This window comes from Nanorana parkeri, unplaced genomic scaffold, assembly GCF_000935625.1.
Source record: "Nanorana parkeri isolate BGI_ZX_2015 unplaced genomic scaffold, ASM93562v1 scaffold1082, whole genome shotgun sequence".
Taxonomy (NCBI): Eukaryota; Metazoa; Chordata; class Amphibia; order Anura; family Dicroglossidae; genus Nanorana; species Nanorana parkeri.
This window is the reverse complement of record NW_017307350.1, coordinates 513031-522245: the sequence shown is the minus strand read 5'-3', so window position 1 is coordinate 522245 and position 9215 is coordinate 513031. Positions and strand designations below refer to the sequence as shown.

The 9215-nt window shown below is 43.9% G+C and overlaps 1 protein-coding gene across 1 annotated transcript in view; it reads right to left on the bottom strand.

Moving 5' to 3' along the window:
* The window catches only part of SLC18B1 (solute carrier family 18 member B1), a 51228-nt gene extending 47629 nt beyond the window's left edge, over positions 1–3599 (bottom strand). Inside the window, exon 1 of the mRNA XM_018567679.1 lies at positions 3567–3599. The gene's annotated coding sequence lies outside the window, so the exon portion shown is untranslated. The remainder of the gene's footprint in view (positions 1–3566) is intronic.
* Between the last annotated feature and the right edge of the window lie 5616 nt (positions 3600–9215).

Genomic DNA, 9215 nt, shown 5'->3' with positions numbered 1-9215 from the left:
ATTATATATATATATATATATATATATATAGTATATTAAATTAATTTAACAAATTGTGCATAAATTAAAATCAAGCAACTGACCGAGGCCTTTATTTAGCAAAAGGGAAAAAAGGATAAGTGCACTTTATTTTAAAGCGCCCTTATGCATTAAGGGCACGATGGCTAGAGGAAACCCCCTTTCATTGGTTCCCTAAGGGCATGCTTATTTTTCTTAATGGTAATCCAGCCATGGGTTGGGGTTAGGCGTGGGATTATGGTGTTAAATTTTAGGTTAAAGGATAACACACCTTGAAAATATGTAGGCCCATGTTGAAGGATCTTATGTAACTTTAGAACTGCTTCTTTCCCCAATACAAGTACTGTATATGGGAGTGAAGCAGGTTAAATGTAGATCACCCACGTCTGCAATTAATTCTGAATGATCTCAAAAGCATCTCAAACTGATGTCAAAAGCACACTGCATTTGGTAAACCAAGTCCATCAACAAAAGACCTTACAGCCCCACCCCTCTTACTCTCGTTGTTTCATTTATAACTTCATTACAAACTGCAGATTAGCAAGCAGCCTGAAGCAGGAGCTCCAGCGTATGCCAGACGGTGCCCTTCTAAACCAGTAGGCTGAATAGTATTGCACATGTAAAACCATCTCTCTGTGGGCTTCCAAGTAGACAGCTTCTCCATAGGCACCTGTGGAGAAAAGGGCAAACATGTGCAACATTGTGCAACCTGACAGTTTAATAGGAGATAGGAGAACAGCGAGCCTGGGGTAAGCCATGGCTGCTGGACCAGGTCATCCAGTGATCCAGGGCAAGTAGTGGGTGATATAAATAAAATGGTGAGGCCAAGGCAGGCTTATTTGACAGTACTGTTATCCTGGTGACACACACAGCAAATGCACTACTTTTTTTTAATGCAGCACAGCGCATGGTATTGTGTCACCGTGCAATCAACGCATTGCAGGCTGGAGGTGCATTTGGGCAATGTATTGCACTTCCCACACTGTTAATGCACAGTAGGTGCATTGTGCGGTACCGTGCGTAAGCACACAGACCCAGTGTGAACAGCCCTGAATCACGAATACGATCAAACAAATTAAGATAGCCTACCATTAACATCAATAGATGATTTCACAATATCAATAAAAACTGTTGGTGGCAGGTTGCAGCCTGTTCCTCTAGCCCAGGGGTGGGCAACTGTAGACCTCAAATTGGTGTGGAATTAGAAGTCCCATAGGGCATTGCAAGACTGACAGTTGCAGGCATGACTCCTAGAGGCATACAGATACTCCTCACTTAACGACCTACCGGTTTAGCGACCGCTCGTACTTATGACCAACTCTCCGACAGTTCATGTGGAAACGTGGCAGCGGCAGAGCGGCATCTCACTGTCATGCATGGCTTCATCTTGCATACTCCGTTCTCCGCTCTGCTACTATTCTCAGTCAGTATTTGCAATACTGTATTTACAGTACAGTACATCTCCAACACTTCTGTATTTGTATAGTAAAGTATATGCATGGTTGTGTACCGACCACACATTTCAGAAACCCTAGGCCTTGTTGGATATCCTGATACAGTATCCAGCCCGGGATCTTTGTCAGGCCCAGGCAGTAGTGTGACAACTTACCGTACAGTATACAGTTCCTCGCTTACCAACCAATTCGCTTATCGACCTAGTCATAGGAACGGAACTCGGTTGTTAAATTAGGAGCATCTGTATTGGGATTTAAAGTTAAAGCACAGCTGGAGGGCTAGAGTCGCCCACCCCTAGCCCCAGGTCCGTATCGAGGTATGGACTTTCGGTTCTGGGCTGGAGCGGTGGAAGATGGGACTGGTACTATGGTGGTGCCATCCCCAGGATTGCCAAGTTCAAAAATAGACAAGGTCCTGCAAGGAGAAGCACCCCGTGATAGAGTGTGTCTGTAGGGGAGCTGTGGATTGTGACCAGGTTTCACCCTAGATCTGAGTGTAACACAAAAACATGGTCTAAAAAGGTGCAACTGGCCTAAAAAGTGATTTATTATGCCTGAAAACCGATGAGCGTGTGTCCAGCATTAGAGATGAATTAGGGGTTAGAGTGTATTGAGTAGGGAAGGGCTAAAACCCTTGTCAGCTGATTTTTGGCCCACTAGGCATATTTTTCTTCACTTCCTGTCCCAAAGAAACAACAGGAAGTGAAAGAAAATCTATACAAAGTAAGGGGAATTCCCCGCTTAGATGGTTGGCACCATCACAGGTGTACATATTGGAATATTTCCTCTCACCCCCTGTTCCGATGAAAACTGTAAAATTTGATTTCCTATCTCTTTCTGTTTTGGTGACAAATGGCCAGCAGGACAAATAGAGAGGTTGAGGACTTGTTCACACTATGTACAGAGACCTGTGCAATGCAGGTCTCCTAAGGGCACATACTGTAGAAAACAGTTGTTTTCAATGTGCCCCGTTCACACCACAACGCAGTGGGGAGTTATAGAGAAATGTAGTGCTATTGCCCTGCATAGGACGTGATGACGTCAGCTTGCCTCCGACCTCCGGAGCACAAGGGGTAAGAGGCTGCAAGCTGCAGTCTTGGAGCCAGCGGGTTTGGAGATCAGGTAAGTAAAAGTGCTTTACACTGTCCCCCAGACATAAATGAGCAGGTAACCCTTGCAGTGCGGGGGCAGATAGAAGAAAGCTTTAACTTTGAGAGTGTACACTCTCTTCAGGTCTTTGTACAGTAACCCCTAGTGTCGTCCAGTTCACTGGTAAAAAATAGATTGGGGGGAATTTATCGAAACTGGAGCTGGCAGAATTTGGAGTAGGTGCCCTTAGTAACCAATCAGCTTCTATCTTTCATTTTCAAAGCTTAACTGAAGAGAGAAGAAAATTGGTTACTATGGGCAACTGCTCCATATTCTGTCTTCTCCAGTTTTGATTAATTCCCCCAGTATGTCTGCATTCTCCCTCACATCACACCTACAGTGAGGTGGACATGAGATACATAGAAGACAATTGTTTTCCATGTGCTCTAGTGGTGACCTGCGTTTTTTCTTGTGCAGGAAAACACAGGTCACCGCATATGCTGCTAACATTCATCTGAAAAAAGAAAAATCCTTCTTTATGGTTGGCTTATGATGAATCTTCCACTAACTGCCAGCAATCCTTAAGTAATTATTAATCGATTAATCCAAAGTACACATTTCATGAAATCTGAGACACCGTCCTGTTTATATGTCTATTTGACTTTTCCACACATTGTGCCAGTGCTGACACATGTGACTTGAACTGTGGAATTACATTGTCCATTGTGGCCAGCTGTTGTTACAGAAACACACACACACTTCCATATTTAGTTCACATAGCCATCAAAGCCAAGCAAAGTTTTCAACTTCATGACCTTCATCACAATCCATTCCACATACCAGCTCTATGTAGAGCACACAAGTAACACTTATCTATATAGAAGAGAAAGGATTCTGATTGCCAGAGAGATTTCTACATTCAGTCCTCCAACACCAGAAAGAGAAGACATGACTCTCTCACACACACAATGAGCATGGATTTCTAAATGAAAGTGCTAAAATAACCTGTCCTGGGATTTCACGGATTCTGTGTCTTCTTTCCCAGCTGAGATTGTGAAATGAGAGCTCTAAGCTCCTCCACAGGGCTGTCCTGTGTGCTTAGACTCGCCCTCTCTTGATCACATGAAGCTGGAAGTAGCACATTGTAATCACACGCTGCTCTCCACTTGCTAGACTTCTGTGTCATGTTGCTGTACTGCTAGAACATTGGCCCTAATGAGTCCCTGTTATCACCCAATAACAAGTCAATCTACTCACAGGGTAGACCCATTGGGCCACTTGGTCTTTTACAGCTACTCTTTACTTGTCTATGTTTCTGCATGACTAAAGCTAGCCATACACGGTTAGAGTTTACTTTAAACTTTCATTCAAAATTTGCATAAATCGTTCCTCAGATTACTGAATCTTTCCATCACTGAGTTAACTCATTTAATTTGTAAACCCCTAAATATTTAGTCCAGACCTGCTACTTGAATGGAATCCCAGGTTTATTAAACAGGTTTCTTTTATTGCTTGCATCCAGGTGCGATCGTCCACATGTGTAAGGGCACAATGGCGGCCGCGAATGCGCAAAAGCCCAATATTGGGAAGCACGCCATAGTGCGCATGTGCGAGGTGCGCGGAAAGACGCGCGGACGGATGGCGCACAGAAAGTCGGGTAGCTGCCTCAATTTAGTGACTATGAGCCTGCTTGCTTCACATTGCTTATGGTCTTGTCAGCTAGTGTTGCCTGTTATCTGTGCCTCTGTCGATTTGCCTATGACCTGTTTGACTTCGATTGCCCTGGACTACTCTTCTGATTGCTGCCTGCCCCTGACGCCGGCCTGTTCTCTGGATTTGCTCTTGTCTGCTGATTTTGTGCTTCGATGCCTGCTGGATCTGATCTTTGGCTTCCTCGACTACGACTTCTGGCTCCTGAGTCTGTTCCTACGCTGTCCGACTGGTTTCCTGCACAGTGTCTGTCTCCAATCCGTGGCACTTATGCTCCTCGTTGCCCTGCGTCCTCCTGCTCCCAACTCCAGGGGGTCGCAGGACACGAGTCGCAAGAGAAGCCTCCCCGTCTTCCGGTCTCATCCTCAGGTACGTGATAACAGGTAATCGCAGCATGTGCAGTTATATGTGAATGTCTGCGGGCGATGGCAGTCCCAAGGGTATCCTGCAGCATGCCGCCGCACTCTCCTGTCCTCAAACAAGCCATCTGCGCAGAGTGACAAGTGATGTCACCAGTGCTTTGTGTAGATGGAGCCAGCTAGCGGTAGATTCTATGCGTGGTATTCGGTCAGAAGTAGCTGGAAGACAAGTGGAGATGCACAAGTGGCGGGGCAGCTGGAAAGCACTACATAGCAATGCGTTTCGAGGTGAAATCCTCTTTCTCAAGCCAGGAGAGGAAAATGAACAATGTAGAACTGTTGCCATGGAGCCATACAATGGGCTATTCGGAAAAACTGGCATATTTTACTGAGTGACCCCAAGTTAGGCCCTGTCCTTCCACCTAAACCGCCATAATGCTTAACCTACCAATTTATTCAACACAGGCAATCTGAATTTAGTGACAATTTTAACAACACCTATGCAAAAGCCAATTTATTACCAGCTCCCAAGATTATGTCATCTATGGCGTCCCTGTGGTATGCTATACATAGGCTGTACCACCAGCCCCCTCAGAAAGATGATATGTGATCACAGAAGATTTATTCAAAAGGGTATACTAGTACAAACCCTTTCCCGGCACTTCACCATAAAACACAACAAAAGGATTGAGGATCTCAAAGTTTTTGCAACCGAGCGCATCTCGTAACACTTCTCTCCATCAGAACCCTACTGGATATTCAGACTGAACACACTGCCCCCTGCCCCCCACGGGAATAAATGAAGATCTAGATATACACAATTATCTAATGGGTTCTAGCTTTCTTTTGTCATCTCCACTGAGGAGGTTCCAGCTCTCTTTCTGTCCTCACCACTGAGGAGGTTCCCACCATCCCTACACATTACCATCGACCTGTCCAGTTGGTACTTTTTCCCCTTTAACATTCCTAGGAGGTTCCCACCATCCTCATCTATTGCAACTATGTCAGTTATTATAGCCTTGTTTCTTTTTATTCTCCACTCTTCCCGGGCCCCCTGCTTCATCATATGTAATAGGCGGGCCTATTCCATATGATACCACGCTCAACCAGGAAGTACAAGCGAGCCGCACGCTGCATTTGACCGGCCGATGTTTACGATTTTAACTGTAAGTTTCTATGTTTTTTTTAAATAAACGTTTATATTGACTACACCATGAGGAAGTTCTCTTTTATGCTTTTATAAATTCCTGACGGACGGGACATTGCTGAGAGAGATACCAGAGATGTGGACCCTCTGATTTAATCACACGGCTTTACCTCCATAACAGTGGGGTAAGTGCGCACCCCAGAGGGGGAAATTTCTCTGGAAAACTTACACAGTGGTGTGGGAAGAATCGTGTTGGAAATACTCTTTTGTTTGGTTTTTTAAAAAAAAATCACTTTGAACTCATCACCAACCTGCACTTGGACTTGTATGAACTGATTTATAATGATTATGATATTTTAGCTGATACATAGTCATTTGAAGTTTTTTATAACTTATGCACTTTTTTATAAATAAATGCACTTTATTATAATTAATGCACTTTTTGAAGTTATCACTATTAAAGTGACACAGGAGTGATTTAATTGTCCACACTGAGGCCATATAGAGCCCACCACATATTTGCTTTATACGTTCATATGGTTGTTCATTTGATCATTTTACTTTATTAGTTTTAACACTTTTAGATATTGAATACACTGGATTTTAGTATTCTTCTCGTATAATATTAATTTCTAGCGCCGCACTTTATTAGTTTGACCCCTGGGTTCATAGCGTAGCAGGTTTTAGACTGTACTCACCCACAAGCGCGGATTTTAAAATTTTTATTTTATTATCTATTATTTATCCCATTTTTCCTTTTGATTTGATTTTGGTTTTATTCTCAATTCATTATACTTCTTCCTTGGGTTTATATTTTTCCCATCAGTCTGGCTTCATTTTAGCTTCCCCCTGGGTTCTGCGTTCCCTAAGTGTATTTCCTACTCATTTATTACTCATCCTACTCATTTATTACTCATAACTCTCCCCCTTGTCAAACTCTACATTTTAAATACTCCTGCCATCAGGTGCCCGCTTTTATCCCAATTTTCCCTTTTTATCCCTTTTCATTTTTCTTCTGGTTGTATTCTTGTTTCATTGTACTTTGGGAATCTATTTTTTGCCCCTCAGTCCAGCTTCATTTTAGCTTCTCCCTCGGATACTGCTCCCGGGCCCTGCAGTCCTCAAGTAAGTGTATCTTCTTTCTTTCGGGTATTGCTCATTCTCCATGGCCGCTTGTAGCTCCTCCCTGTCAAATTTTAAATTCTAAACACTCCCGCCACCAAGTGCCCTCCTTTTCCTCTCCTGGCTTGAGAAAGAGGATTTTGCCTCAAAAAGAAACCACTCATAGAAGCAACCGCCAGCCGGCTTCATCCACACACAGCGCTGTCAACATCACTTGCCGCTCTGCACAGATGGCTTGTTTGAGGACAGCAGAGTGCCATGGCGCGCTACAGGATACCCTTGGGACTGGACACCGTGTTCCCCACACAGAGACACCAGGCTATGGAAAATACAGACTGCTTCTGACCACATATTTTTGATGGGCACCGCTTCAAGACTCATAAGTGTGAATGCAATCTTTATATGATTTTAATAAATGTTTTTTAGTTTTACACGATCAGTTTGCTGGTCATTCTTGTGTTTTCATTGCCAAATGAGCTAGCCATCCTTCTGATCACTGTATACTGCAGTGCAACATTGTTACTTGTTACATCTATTTCCCTGCCATCCATTTACTGCACTCGGTTTGGGTGCTCTTTTCTTTCTTGTCTCCACAGTACAATTGCAGGACACCTCCATCTGCTTTACAAAGAGCTGCACATCATCAGTTGTATACTACCCATCTTCAAGCTGTTACTTTAGTTCCATCACAAGGACGCGCTCTAAATTACATAAACTTTAGTTTTTTCACAAATTTCTCCATGAGACTCATATGTTTAGCTGTGAGCAGAAGGCGTTGTACAGTACATACTCACCTGAGAAGGCCAAGGCACACCACAGGCCATTGGGGGGGGGGGTTGTCGGGGTATCACTTACCTGATCAGGCTCGGACCACAACCCAAAAATATTCATCTAAAAATGATTACAATACAGTACTGTAATATAATACAAAATATAAAGAAAAATAAACCAATTACAGGTACCTTCATGGCTGGTGTGAGGGAGACGAGAGAGGAGGATTAGGGCTTGTTCACACCAAGCGCGGAGCAGATCCGGACCAGAGCAGGTGCAGACCGGATCAAAACTGCGTCCAATGTATTCCTATGGTATTTTGACCTCCAGTTCACATCGCAGCGTGCGGATCCAGACCGGATGAAAAAAATGCCCTATTTTACCTGCTCTGGATCTGGTCTGGAACGCATCAAAAACGCATCTAAAATGAAAAAACGCATCAAAAAGCATGCAAGTGCCTGAAAGTCCATGTTAAACTTAAAAAAAAAAAATTGTGCCTTATTGTGTAGGACGACTTTCACTATCACTAAGGCCTTGTTCACACCAAATGCAGACCAGATCCGGTCAGGTTTCTGCACACGCAGTGTAGTGGGTTGTGCCGCGTTTTAGACGCGTTTTGGATGCGTTTTTGATGCGTTTAGGGCCGGTTTTGGTTAAAAAAATAAAATAAAATTTAAGTTTAACATGGGCTTTCAGGCACTTGCATGCGTTTTTGATGCATTTTTGATGCGTTCCAGACCAGATCCAGAGCAGGTAAAATAGGGCTTGCCGCATTTTTTTCATCCGGTCTGGATCTGGTCTGGATCCGCACGCTGCGATGTGAACTGGAGGTCAAAATACCATAGGAATACATTGGACGCAGTTTTGATCCGGTCTGCATCTGCTCTTGTCCGGATCTGCTCCGCGCTTGGTGTGAACAAGCCCTAAGGCAATCACTGCTATCTCGTGGCTCAATGGAATTTTTTTCATTTCGTGAAACCTTAACAATGAATCTATCCAATGACACTTGCTGTAACCTCCTTTTGAGGATTTCGTGGAAATGTGACATCCCATTGTTGTTAAACAGATTCATGGCTCGCACTGCTACAGCCTTATTCGGGTGGTGCTTTTCCACAACCTGCTCGTATTGCAAGATATCACAAGACATCACTCTAACGTCTGAATAGCACAACATACCAAAGTATCGTTGCTGATCAAGTTCATCCTTTCATGTTGATGGCGTATCCCAATGGAGATGGCTTCTTCCAACAAGACAATGCGCCATGCAACGTGCTTGTATTGTGCAGCACTATTGAGCAACGTGCTCGAGTGGTTTCAAGAACATGAGGGAGAATTTACCTTGCTTAGGTGGCCCCCACAATCACCAGATCTCAATCCATTTGATCATTTGTGGGACAAAGTTGAAAGAGCCATCAGGCAGCTGGTTCCACAACCATCAAATCTCACAGAACTGGACAGTGCTATTCATCACGCATGGCGTCACGTTCCCTACATCACCTTTCAACATCTCGTGGAGTCAATGCCAAGAAGAATCGCCGCAGTATT